Genomic DNA, 13756 nt, shown 5'->3' with positions numbered 1-13756 from the left:
TTCTTCCACCACATGAGCCCTAGCATCCCTTGGCATGTCATAATATGAAATTTGGGGAAAATAGATAGACATTCAGCAAGAATATCAGATCTACAAGCTCAGAACTCATTTCAAGCTTGTGAGCCTGTATAGATCGGCAATTTTTGGGAAAGAGATTTAGGCTAGAAGGAAAAAAGGAGGGGACCAAGTTATACGCCTAGGGGACTCAGGTCAATAAGGCTTAAATGGTTAATGACCTCCCAATGAAGCATTTTAAGATATGTGAACATGTGATGTGTCAGAGAGGCATTCAAATAATAAAAAGTCAGTTATCTGTTCACAATAAATTGAGATATGTCGATCAATCAATTGATCAACATGATATATTCACAGCAAATTATAGACAGGAGAACAAAATAGAACATGAAACTTGGAATACCGCTATATATTTTATCATTAACATCACTATCATGTTTAATCATTCATCCATTCGTTTGTTCATTCATCCAATCTCATACTGTAAATGCAAAAATTGCATATATCTATAGATAATAATTTGAACATTTTGCTCTACCACTCATGCATAAGATGAGTGTTAATCACTTTAAACCTGGTGTCACTATATTTGGGGCATGTCATTATTGTCAAAATATATATATATTTTAAATAAACATAATTATTATAATTGATTTATTTATTTATTAGCGAAAATGCAAATGGTAAATCGCAACTTAGACGCCCCCCAGAAAAACTAGCAGAAAGCTGCAGGCCTACTACAAATCTCAGTTCTTTAAAATCACAGCTAAACCTTTCTATTTATTTAGATTGCTTTACTTATTCATTTCCCAAGAGGGCCGTAGCCAGAGGCTATGACTAATTGGGGGTCCTTGGCATGGAAAAGTTTGGGAACCCCTGCATGGGCAAGAAGGCTGAAAGCATGATGAGCCATGCTGTTGAGATAAACTGCATTCTGAAAAATATTGAGTTAAATATGGTCCATCCATGTTTTACTGTGATGCTTTCGCAATGGTTTACACTTGAGTCATTTTCACATAATGTATACTATACATTTTGACTAATGCTGTACATTTTTGTGGCTCTATCAAATCATTCAGAAATGCACTAATACTGCAGATAGAAGCACTATTATTCAGTGGAACAGATTCCCATCAGTTAGATCAGTATGCCTGCAGTATAAAGTGAATACTCAGATATATGTTGTTTGCCCTTTACTTCCCTTGGGGGGGCCTAAGTTATACCATAAAAGGGACTTCAATTAACAGAACAGAATTCAAACTTGAATTTGAATTTAGATACTACTTTATCTTATTAATTTATAATGGTGCTTCATTACACATAATATTACAAATAGAATAAAGAACATTGTATGATTCTTACCATTTTATTTCAACAAATCTAATGTTTTCCTGTTTGTGTGGTTGTTATGGGATTTAAGAGCTTTTATTTATGATTTATTTGTTGTGTAATTTGTTAATTAACGTTGATAAAATGACTGGCTGACTGATAAATCAATCAATCAATCAATCAATCAATCAATCAAACAAACAAACAAACAAACAAACAAACAAACAAACCAACCAACAAACAATCTGGCCAATAAAGACCACAATGACCAAAACATTAGGGTCCAGGACCCCTAGGGGGTCCTCAGAGTTACCAACAAATCTCTGTGTGATATGATTTTTTTTTTTTTTACATTAACCACTTGAACCCTTGCATCCCTATCCCAAAAATAGCAGAGCTACAAGCTAATTGAGCTTAATTGTAGATTGGCTATTTTCGGTTAAGAGGTTTGGTGTAGGGGGGGGAAAGAGCAGATCAAGACAAGTAGCCTACTGAGTGAAAGGTCACATTTCTAAGTATTGAGGCTCATTAACACAATTTCATAGAATATAGTGGGGGTTCCTGCTTCATCTCTCTCTGAGTCTCAGCTAGGGGGTCCTTGGCATGAAACACGTTGAAGACCCCTGCTTTAAGTTCCCTAAATTAGTGTTCATTCAAAAACCCATCTAAAATTTGACCATTTCTCAGAACAAATTCCCAGTAGCCATTAAATGAGTAGCCATCCCTCCATATCTTTCTTAACTGTAATGGTAATCTGATGCTTCCGCGTCTCTCCACGCTGCTCCCAAGGAGTCCCACTGAAGAGAAGAGGGAGGAGAGAGTAACGAGAGGTAGGCAGACACTCTGACCAACCAGCATGACATAAACCTCCTCCACAACAACAGCAGTGGTCAGAGAGACGTGACCAGTGACCACGTTATTATAGAGGAAACAGTCCTTATCAAAGCGCTGCTCGCTGACATTCACTGCGCTCCTAATTGACAGGCGACGAGTCGCGACGACATTCGAGGCAGTCAAGACGCGCAAACTTGTCGCGCAGCAATAAAAACCAGGAGGAAGGCGTCTAAAAGAAGACAAACCTACTGAAGAAGACGTCTGAAAGAAGATAAACCTACTCTCAAGTAGAATTGTCAACACGTTATTTCAAGTTCAGGTGAGTAAATGAGCTTGAGGCTAAAAACCTCGCAGGGTTCAGGTATTTGTGGTTGAGGTTGAATGGGGGTGCACTGCATCATAGATATATATCTATGCACTGCATGGCAGCATGGGTCAGTCAGTGACAGGACTGATGATGGCCCAGGGTCAGGTGCGACTTGTATTCTACTGTAAATGACCATATGAAATGAATGAGCAGTGAGCACGTTGTGTTTTTGACATGTATCCTACACACGGGGCAGCATTTTTAAGCAGTCAAAGTGATCGCAGTTTTGCAGGTGAGTAAATTACAAATGCACTTTTTTTTGTAGCCAAAATCTCCTCAGTGTTCAGTACATTCGCACATGAAACATCATGCATGCAGTGTTCAGTGTACAAAATAACACTTCATTAGGCAGAGCTGAACATGGTTATCATTACCTTGCAGTGGTGTAAAGTAACTACATTTACTCAAGGACTGTTCTTTGTACAATTTTGAGGTATTTTCCATATATACCTCAAACTTTAGTGGAGTATTTCCAATTTTCAATACTTTTGCTTCTACTCCACTACCTTTATTTGAAAACTTTAGTTACTAGTTACCTTGTAGATTTAGATTTTTATTACTAAACATACCTTAACCACTTAAGCTCTATATATTTCGGCGATTTGAAAATAGCAGATCTACAAGCTATTTTCAAAAGATTTGTATACATTTTGAAAACTTTAAATGGGACATTCTGCATAATGAGTACTTTTACCTTCGATAAAGTATCTTTTGATGCCAATACTTTTGTACTTTTAGTACATTTTTAATTCCGGACTTATACTTGTAATGGAGTATTTCTACATTGTGGTATTGATACTTTTACTTAAGTAAAAAGAAATTGAGTACTTTGTACACCACTGTCACCTTGATGTGCAACTTGCAGCAGTAGGTGCCAATAGGCTATGATTTACCGCCTCTACTCTATGCTGACTGTAAAATCTCAGTTGTGACTCAGCATAAACAATGCAGCACGCATTGTTGTTTCCACTGTTCATTGTAATCTTCTCTGGTAGTTGTGTCCAAAGAAAGCCTAAAATAGTTTGATGTGTTTTGTGTTTTATTTACCATAGGTTTACAGTGGAAGTTGAACATGTAGGCTACATTCTATACCATGACATGAGGGTGTCATTGTTGTAATTTGAGTTTGAAATCTAAACCCATGTGCGTTTCGCTGCCACAGCCCACTATAATAGTTCACTGTCTCAGTATCATCCAACTGTTAGATTTTCAATCCCAATGCTTCACATGTAATTATAAACCTAAGTTATAAGTAGTAAGTAAATAAATAGTAAATATCGTTCAAACATCAAAAGTCTACTGGAAAGTCAAGTGCTATGTCAGACCTAAACTCTGCTGTACAGTAAATATATCCGTGTATATCAACTTATTCAAGAGGCCAGGAGAGTTCAAATGAGGTTGCCTCAGTTTAGTGGGTTATTGATCAACAAAATGAAAGACCCACAAAGAAAAGATTTCTAAAGCATGCCTTTAAACAATAAATATAGTCTAGAGCAGTGACACTAAAACTGATACAATTAATAAAAATAAGAATAGCACGGTTTTGTAAACGTTTAATGCACATCTTTGATTGCATTTATGCAGGCAACTTCATACAGTGCTGCTAAGTACTTTTGTTGCTTAATATACTTACTGCAATATTTAGAAATGTAATGGGCATGGTGGAACCTAGTCAAACATTTAAAAATGTACAGTAAAACGTATTTAAAAACAAATCCCAAACTGATATTATGGGCGTTGTTCCTGAAAGGTTTTAATTGGATATGTTCTGCACACCCTGTATGTGTATTCACATTAAGTGAATTAAGGTCAAGACACAGTGACCAGTGATACGCAATATCTTTAGTTTTAAACTATTTTAAAACAGGAGAAGTGATGAACCAAGAAGTGACCTTTTAAAGTCAATGAAGAAACCATGAGGACATTTTCTGTATTTTTATGAAATGTGGATTAGAGGTCATGTCTGAGCTAATGATGACTCACTGGGGATAAATGTAATTATGTGTCCTTTCATTTGTTAGGCAGAACTATACTAAGCCACTTAGCCAAAGTATCCATTGTCGTCATTTTGAGTAGTTCCTCTTCAGAAGTGTCCCATGAGCAGGAATTTGTGTCCAGTGTGACCTCCAGTGTGACTTGTGACCTCGGCAAGTATAGGACAATTCAGACCATTAGGTGTTATTTTATGAAATAGTGTAATAAAACCAGCAGCCCTGAGAGAGTAAAAAATTACTTGAAGATAAATAGACTGATGTATTGTGCGATGCAGTACCAGTCCATCAATTATAGCAACATTCACAGCAGTTTTATCTCATTACATTGCCTAGCTCCTAAAGAGAGGGATGTGTGTGTGTGTGTGTGTGTGTGTGTGTGTGTGTGTGTGTGTGTGTGTGTGTGTGTGTGTGTGTGTGTGTGTGTGTGTGTGTGTGTGTGTGAGAGTGTGATTGCCTAGCTCCTAAAGAGAGGGATGTGTGTGTGTGCGTGTGTGTGTGCTTGTGTGTGTGTGTGTGTGTGTGTGTGTGTGTGTGTGTGTGTGTGTGTGTGTGTGTGTGTGTGTGTGTGTGCGCGTGCGTGCGTGCGTGCGTGCGTGCGTGCGTGCGTGCGTGCGTGCGTGCGTGCGTGCGTGCGTGCGTGCGTGCGTGTGTGTGCGAGTGTGTGTTTGTGTTTGTGCTTATGCGTGAGAGAGAGAGAGAGAAAGATTTGGACTTTGTTCTGTGGTCATAAATGAAAGGAGTGCCCCCAGATACCGTGCAGTGTTTATGTTGTCCCTCACATGGCCTGAAAGCCACCTTTAACTCTGCCCAGACACTGCCTACCATTGGACACACTCCCTGTGATCACACAATGAACAACTGAAGCACTTAAACGTATTCTTTGAGTCTTATAGAAACAGTCTTAGAAGTCTCCGAGCAACGGACTTGAGTTACAACTGTACTTGGACCGTTTTTTCCGGCTACTCTACACCAAATCTCTTCGGCAAAAATAGCCAATCTACATGTTCAAAGTGCATCCCAACGTGACACGTTTTGAGCTTGTAGATCTGCTGTTTTTGAGCCCGTCCTACCTGAAAGCCCCCCATACCCCCAACACCCATCACACGGTGTCGCATGCCTAAAATAGCTCGTCTAGAAGATTACAGCACCTGAGCTTGTAGATCTATTTTATATACAACACCGTCGTACAACAAAGTATAAATCAGGCTTTAGAATCCTTTTGACGGATGAGATTTGTTTGTCAAGCAGAAGAACCATTGCGAACGAAAGCTTCAGCTCTTCTAGTCATTCTTTCATTGGATTCACATCATCATGTATCACATCAGTTTTCGGGCAGACATTTGAAACTAAATCCAAGGATCATTTTGAGCAATTTTTAACCTGGCATCCCCCCTGTATTTTGGGAATGTCATAGGCATAAATGGAACTTAAGCACATGAACCCATGTCCCCTATTTTGGACATATGATAATAGGAGAAAATTCAGCAATCATGTTCAGACCCCGGTCAACGAAGTACAATATACTTTGTTATAGGGTTTAAGTGGTTAAATGGTTAATTGATTGGCTCATCTCCACAAAAAAGAATCCCATGTGTCTGCATGCACGTGTGCACACACACACACACCCACCCACACACACACACACACACACACACACACACACACACATACACACACACACACACACACACACACACACACACACACACACACACACACACACACACACACACACGCGCACGCACACACACCCACATTGTATAATGAGTCCACTTGTCAGTGCACTTGAGCAGAAGTTATTAAAAACAGAGCAGTAGCCCCTGACCCGAGTATCCTTTAGATAGATGTGGAACCAAACGGCAGCTCTGTGGGTCAAGACCCTCTCTGCTGTCATGGGAACTCATGTTGATTTATTTGGCTTGATATGTGGAGGATGCTCTGTGGCCCACTGAATTGCATAATCACCAGTGGTGGACAAAGTATATACTCAAGTAAATACTCAATGTATTAAAAAGTACAAATTGCGAAGTACATTTTCCGAAATTGGCACTATATTTGAAATAGGGCTGAAGTGGTTAATTCATAATATATTGTGCTCTTACATTGTGTTCCACCACACTCTCTCATGTATTCCAATTATGCAAACATGCTAATTGTTGAATTTAAAGCCTGACAAATACTGGATTTTTGTGGCCCATAACGATATTATGGAGAAAGCGGTTTCTATATTGATATGTCGGCCGGTATTATTGATAGGGGGGGCAGTAACTCAGGTGGTAGAGCAGCTGCTTGGGAAACTGAAGGTTCCCAGTTCGATCCCAGACTCAACCCTAGAGTCAGTGTCGATTCATAATATCAGTGCCCATACCCTAGGTGGGGTTGGCGAAAGGGCCTTTCTGTGTGGAGTTTGCTCTCCCCGTGTCTCCTAGGGTAGGTACCCTCACAAAAACATGCAGTAATCCTGGTCACTATACTGCCTCCCCCTGGCCAGCCGGGGCGCCTGATGGAGGGGAAGGGAACTGGTTGGAATAACGTGTTCCTTCCACGCGCTACGTCCAACCAGGGAAACTCTCCCCTGTCAGGTGACAAGAAGGTCAGTTGGCTCTCATGCATTGAAGGAGGCATGAGCTCGGCCCTGGCCTCCCTAGGTTGGCAGAGGGAAGGTAGTGCCCAGGATTACATAGACAATTGGCACTGGGTGTAAAAAATAGGGTTACAAAATCGTGGGATAAAAATGTAGTTAAAAAAAAGAAACAAATAGAACAATTTCTATATTACCCGTAAAAAAATAAGTTTCCATATCGACACATATCAGTACACATCAATATTGATATCTGTGATATAGGCCTATAAGCATATACTGCTATATCGGTCGGACTCTAGTCGAAATGACACATCTACAGTAAACACCAATGTGCAGCTACGAGACATGTTTTTGCATTGTCCATTTTAAAAGTTTCTCCCTCAGTTACTGTACATGAACACTCTGGACACGTTGTACTGTGCTGCGGTTACAGGCAACGCACTCCCTTCTTTTCCTATTCTGCTGTAGGAACAGGGGGCGACCCCTCCCTGTCCTGTCCTCTACCTCTCCCTCTTCCTACCTTGTGGCGTTCCAGTCAGCCCTTCACCCCGTCTTTCATCTGCTTCATCACTGTGTGTGTGTGTGTGTGTGTGTGTGTGTGTGTGTGCGCGTGTGCGTGTGTGTGCGTGTGTGTGTGTGTGTGTGCTTGTTTTACTATTCTTGTGAGGGCCTTAATGTCCCCACCAGTATAGTAGAATTTGATAAATAGACATTGTGAGGATTTTTAGAGATAGAGTAGACTTACAATTAGGAAAAAAATCAGGTAGGGGTTGGGGTTTACGAATAGGCATTTAGAGGTTAGGTTTAGGGGTTGGGGCTCGAGTTTTCCCTGTACTTAGTTGCGCGCTGATGTCACACACTAAAATTGCCAATATAGATGGCTATTGCCAGCTATTTTCAATGCTGTCCTAAAATGTTGATGTCCTAACAAGTATAGTAATACAAACTTGTCTCTGTGTGTGTTAAGTGTGTGTGTGTGTGTGTACGGGAGAGGGAGGCCTTGACAGTGGGTACCGCTCCTTCCCTCTTATCCAGTGAGGAAGCTCATCATGCCCGAGGGACTCATCAACCATTAACTCATAACTATTTAAAGGAATTAGGGGAGAGTTCACGTCCTCGAATTATTGTGCAAGCCACACGTTCCCAGTGAGCCTTATACATTGACAATGTATCTCATTGGCTAGCGAAGAAGCACAGCCACGTGCCCCAAGTGTTGTTTTGTCATTCTTCCTCCTCCTCCTCCTCGCTTTCACTATCTCCTCCTCCTTCTGTTTACAGTATAGATATAAATATCTAATATATGTATATAAATATACATACGTATATATTATGTGGCTACATGTTTGTATTCATGCCTGCTCTTGTCTCCGTAAGTGAAACTTTTCGCTTGTGTGTGTGTGTGTGTGTGTGTGTGTGTGTGTGTGTGTGTGTGTGTGTGTGTGTGTGTGTGTGTGTGTGTGTGTGTGTGTGTGTGTGTGTGTGTGTGTGTGTGTGTGTGTGTGTGTGTGCATTATTACTCAGCCAACAATGTAGGACATATCCTGAACACCAGATTGTGTGTTTGTGAGCCTGTTTGTCTTGAGTTCTTCTCATGTTCCTCGAAGTTCCGCAGCCCCACGGCTCATTAAAAACATTCTGCAACCTTTTGTGTAATTTCAGATATGCGTAGGTGCAGTATTGGCCCCTTTTTTGACAACTGTGCCTATGAATGCTCGGCTATGCATGTGATCGGCTTTGCATGTGTGTGCATGCATGTGTTGAGGGGAAGTTTGCAGATTTTGAACTAATACCACAGTGTTAACAAAATAACCTTTACTATATATACTATATATATACTACGTAGTAGTGTGGAATAAAATACCCTATGGTTGTGTATTTCTCCTACGCCCGTCGCCCGTGACGTCAAACTCTTTCACGTTATCTGGTACACGCATTGTTTTGCGTCCTTTCCCTTAGAATGTCATCACTCTGTGTGTGTGTGTGTGTGTGTGTGTGTGTGTGTGTGTGTGTGTGTGTGTGTGTGTGTGTGTGTGTGTGTGTGTGTGTGTGTGTGTGTGTGTGTGTGTGTGTGTGTGTGTGTGTGTGTGTGTGTGTGTGTGCAGCACGTGTATGACCATTGACTAATGTGCATACTTCAGGTGTTGGGTTTGTATTCACTCAATGCAGATCCATTCTCTGCTCCCCACCCATCATGTATTAGGGGTTGTGTGAATGCTCAAAGGCTTGGTGACTGTCCCTTCATGCCATCATAATGTCAGGGTGGAGCACTGCAAGCTGTTAAACGACACCGCTGGTGCTTTATCACATTTGACCATCAACGTTGTCCATCACTGTCAAGATATACATCTTGCAATACATAGGAAGTTTCACGACTTTCATGTCATGTCATGATATTGCAATGCTGCTTGGCTCCAATATAGCTGTAGACAGCCTGAGCTTAAAGCAGAAAATAAACGTCTATTTTAAGTACAACAGACAATCCACCATCTTTATCTGTTTTTACTTTTACAGTAAAGCACCACGGCTCAGCCTGTATTGACTTCGGTGCAAGGCCGTCATTCGGAATACTTGCTTGAACCGAGTGGGCCGGTTCTGGAGAATCGATCATTCGATCAACTTAACACTCAACACTGGACTTTCTTGAGTCCTCACCAACACTCTCGCCACTTTTGAGGCTAATCAGATGAGCGGTTCATGAGATATGAATATTTAGAGCAGATATAGAGCAGATATAGAGCAGGCCAGGGCCGTTCTGGAGAACTGCTTATCCGATCAACTTACATAACACTTACAGTTCTATTGGTCGTCAAGCAGTACACATTGTGGCAAGTGTGAAGTCGATCAGATGAATGTTTCTCGAGATCTGTGAAGTACAGACATACTGAGATTCCTGGAATGTATAGGTAGATAGATACAGTAGAGGCAAACACTTAACGTCCAGTAAGGCATAATTAATTGAGCGGTAATGTCAGTCAATATCATTTTGTACAAACACCATGAATAATTGCTGGAAGGAAGCTACTGTGTGAGTTGTAGCTCACTGTCATTCTGCTAAACTCTGTATAGCCTCAGACAAAAGCAGAACTAGACACCATAGTGAAAGTCTGGTTTCATTTTTTTGTAGGAAAAGATGTTCAAGTTTAAACTGATCATTATGTTCCACTCTGATTGTGCAATACAGTAGACATGTATATTAGGGAAGATTGACCCTTACGGTACCACTTTTATACTGTAAGACTAAAGAGTCAAATTAATTATGAGGTGTATAAGTGGTGTATAAGACGCTTCCTCTGGTTGCCTGTGGCCGTGGGTGCTTAGCTACAAACAGTAGGCCTACTACTAAGTTTAAAAAACGCAAAAGGTGGGAGTAGTGGCTCTCTAAAAATAAAAATGCAAGGCTTGACTCAGATGCACAATCATTTATTATGCTACATCAGGCTGATGCATTTCGTCTAGAGCCTTCATCAAAGTAGCATCATTTCTTTGATGAAGGCTCAGGCCGAAGCGCGTCAGCCTGATAAATAAATAAAATAATGTGCATCTGAGTCATGCCTTGCATTTTTAGAGTGTCGCTATTCCCACTTTTTGTGGTGTTTTTACTTAGATTTTGCAGTGTAACTTTTATAATTCAGTCGCTATAGCGGATATTCAAAGCTATCCAGAATGAATTGTAGTCGCTAGTCAGTGCCAAGAATGAGCAAATGAGGTGTGGTTGGTGATGACATTAGAACTTATTCTGTTGAGATTTGTTTTTTATGATTGAGGATCACTTAGAGTTGTTTTAAAGCTATCAAACAGGAGTCAAAGCCAACCAAACCCCATCAGGTTAATCACTTAAACCCTATGGGGTTCCCCAGGTGTCTATATTTGCTCCCCTCCTTTTTCCCTCTACACCAAATCTCTTCGCTGAAGATCTACGAAATCACAACGGATTGTGACACGTTGTGCCGCGTTGTGAGCTTGTAGGTTGGCTACTACGAATGTTCACCTACGGTACCGGTGTTTCCCACAAATGTTCGCCTATTATGACATGCCTAGTGTTCATGTGGTTAAAGAGATATATGAGGGGAACTATATCAGCCTGGTAATATGGCATCGGTATTGCATGTACCAGAGGCGACTAGCGCCGTCTGCGTCACAGTTGTCACGCTGGAGCTGACTGAGCTGCAGCGGGAAGCGAGAAGTGCAACTAGAGAGGATGAAGCAACAGGAAATCTACCGCATCTGATGTCTACTACACCACACACATGCACGCACGCACGCACACACACACACACACACACACACACAAACACACACACACACACACACACACACACACACACACACACACACACACACACCCCCCCACACACACACACACACACACACACACACACACACACACACACACACACACACACACACACACACACACACACACACACACACACACACACACAAATGCCTGCGATGAAACATATCCATGCATATACACAACAAATCTAGATCTAAATGCACCGAAATACAGTACGGTATAATACAGCCGTGCATGGAACGGCATGCATGTGTACACGTACACTACACAGGGAGGCCCGGTGACATACACTGTGGTACGTACATGGTGACCACAGGGTTGCACGCTAATGAGAAAAGAGGTAGTAACTGACACCAGACCACATGATAGTTAGCTGTCTGCACTTCTGCTGAGCTTTCTGTCCCAGTCATTGGTTCCTGGGGAAAAGTATGACTCTACACACACGTGCGCGCACACACACACACACACACACACACACACACACACACACACACACACACACACACACACACACACCGATCTCCTCTCACCTCCCTGCAACCTCACGCTTGCCAGCTCCATACAGCCAGTGAAAGCCCTCTTATCTGGTGGATGTGACACAGGGTGAGTGTAGCTGCACTTCAGTATATCATACTGTGTATTTTTATATATAGATATAAACAAAGGCAAGGACAGGATTTCACGCACGCACGCACGCACACGCACACACACACACACACACACACACACACACACACACACACACACACACACACACACACACACACACACACACACACACACACACACACACACACGCACACATAAAGATTTGTGAAATCTATTTTTTGTGTGAGAAATTGCCAATGCTAATGAAGGGCATCTTGTCTGAAATCCACAATTTGGAGTGCAGTCCTTGCCTTCTTCATCATTATTTTACAACTTTAACCACTTATACCCGATATACTTCGTTGACCAGGGTCCCCAAGGGCCCTATCCTTGGCCCCTTCCCTTTTTTTCTCTACACCAAATATTTTTGTAGAGAATAGCCGATCGACAAGCTCACAACGGATTGCAATGCAACGCTTATTTACAGCAAATGATCGCCTATTTTTGCAAAATGTTGGCCTATTATTATGACATGCCCAGAATAGAGACGCTAGGGTTCAAGTGAGTGAGGATCCAGTACCTAGTTTTCAAGATAGAATCATCAGTTAGTTGAGCGCATTGTACCTCATTGTCTATACAGTGTGTGTGTGTGTGTGTGTGTGTGTGTGTGTGTGTGTGTACGTGCGTACGTGCGTGTGCAAATATAAATGGTTGTGATGCATACCACTGCCTGTATCCTGTTTGACAAGATCAAGATGTGATTAATTAATTTTGTGTCTGAATAACAAAAAGTGCTTATGATAGACAGTTCATTTAATCTTTATCGTCAAGCCTTATCAGGGTCTGACCAAAGCAGCCTATGTACATACCAGAGCTCTTACTACAAAATACTTAGCCTCAGACATGTTCATGGACTTAGAAGAACTTTACTGATTGTGTGTGTTATCCATTACCAGAAAATAGATTAGAGATTGTTGTATGTATGTCACCACAGAGGAAATTGTATATGTTAGAGACAGGGATTAGGTTATGGTTTAACTTGAGTTCATGTTAAGGGACTAGGCATTCGCCGTATGTAAAGTTGTGGTTATGGTTCGGGGTTGGGGAATGGGAAGGGCTATAATTCACGAGAATATCCTTGTAAATGCATTTTAAGTGTGTGGGGGTAATCAAATGATCCATTCCATTTGAAAGAGCATGAACTGTTTTTTTTTCTTCTTCTTTTTTTCTTTCTTTTCTTCCCCCAACTGCTATCCATTCTTTGGAACTTTTACCTCCTCCTACTCAACTTGACTTTGGTTTGACTTGTCGCTTCTTTCCAATCAGTTCAACCTGTTTGAGGGTAAAACAGAGGATTAGACCAGAAACCAGATAAATGTAATGTGGTTGTAATTTTACTCAATGTAGTGCCAACCAGACAGAGATTGTGGTGTCTAGCCACCCACTGTGCCAAGCTTTGAAGATTAGCAACCATCGTGTGTGTTGGTGTATGTATTGGCCATGATGAGTAAATTCTCCACCAGCCAAATGAGTGGGTGCTCAGACAGCCAAATTTCGTTTCTACTAATGGGGCAGTCCAGTCCTCTGGTTGGCGCTCTCGTTGGTTTGGGTGGGCTTGGTTTACTCTGTTTGGAGGACAATGCAACTTTGTGCGTAGGCCTACCGTAGATTCCAGGGGAAAAAAATGCTCACAGAGTTGGAGCTATCAGATGTATGATCTCTGCTGCAATATCATTCACAGATGTACC

At 41.4% G+C, this 13756-nt stretch overlaps 1 protein-coding gene across 1 annotated transcript in view; it reads left to right on the top strand.

The window, feature by feature from the left end:
* The first annotated feature begins 2172 nt into the window (after positions 1-2172).
* The window catches only part of pparg (peroxisome proliferator-activated receptor gamma), a 41790-nt gene continuing 30206 nt past the window's right edge, over positions 2173-13756 (top strand). The window contains exon 1 of the mRNA XM_080424198.1: positions 2173-2497. The gene's annotated coding sequence lies outside the window, so the exon portion shown is untranslated. The remainder of the gene's footprint in view (positions 2498-13756) is intronic.

Source organism: Gymnoscopelus braueri, assembly GCF_963280865.1.
Source record: "Gymnoscopelus braueri genome assembly, chromosome: 3".
Classification (NCBI taxonomy): Eukaryota; Metazoa; Chordata; class Actinopteri; order Myctophiformes; family Myctophidae; genus Gymnoscopelus; species Gymnoscopelus braueri.
The sequence above is the reverse complement of the archived record's forward strand: the minus strand, read 5'-3'. Positions and strand labels throughout refer to the sequence as shown.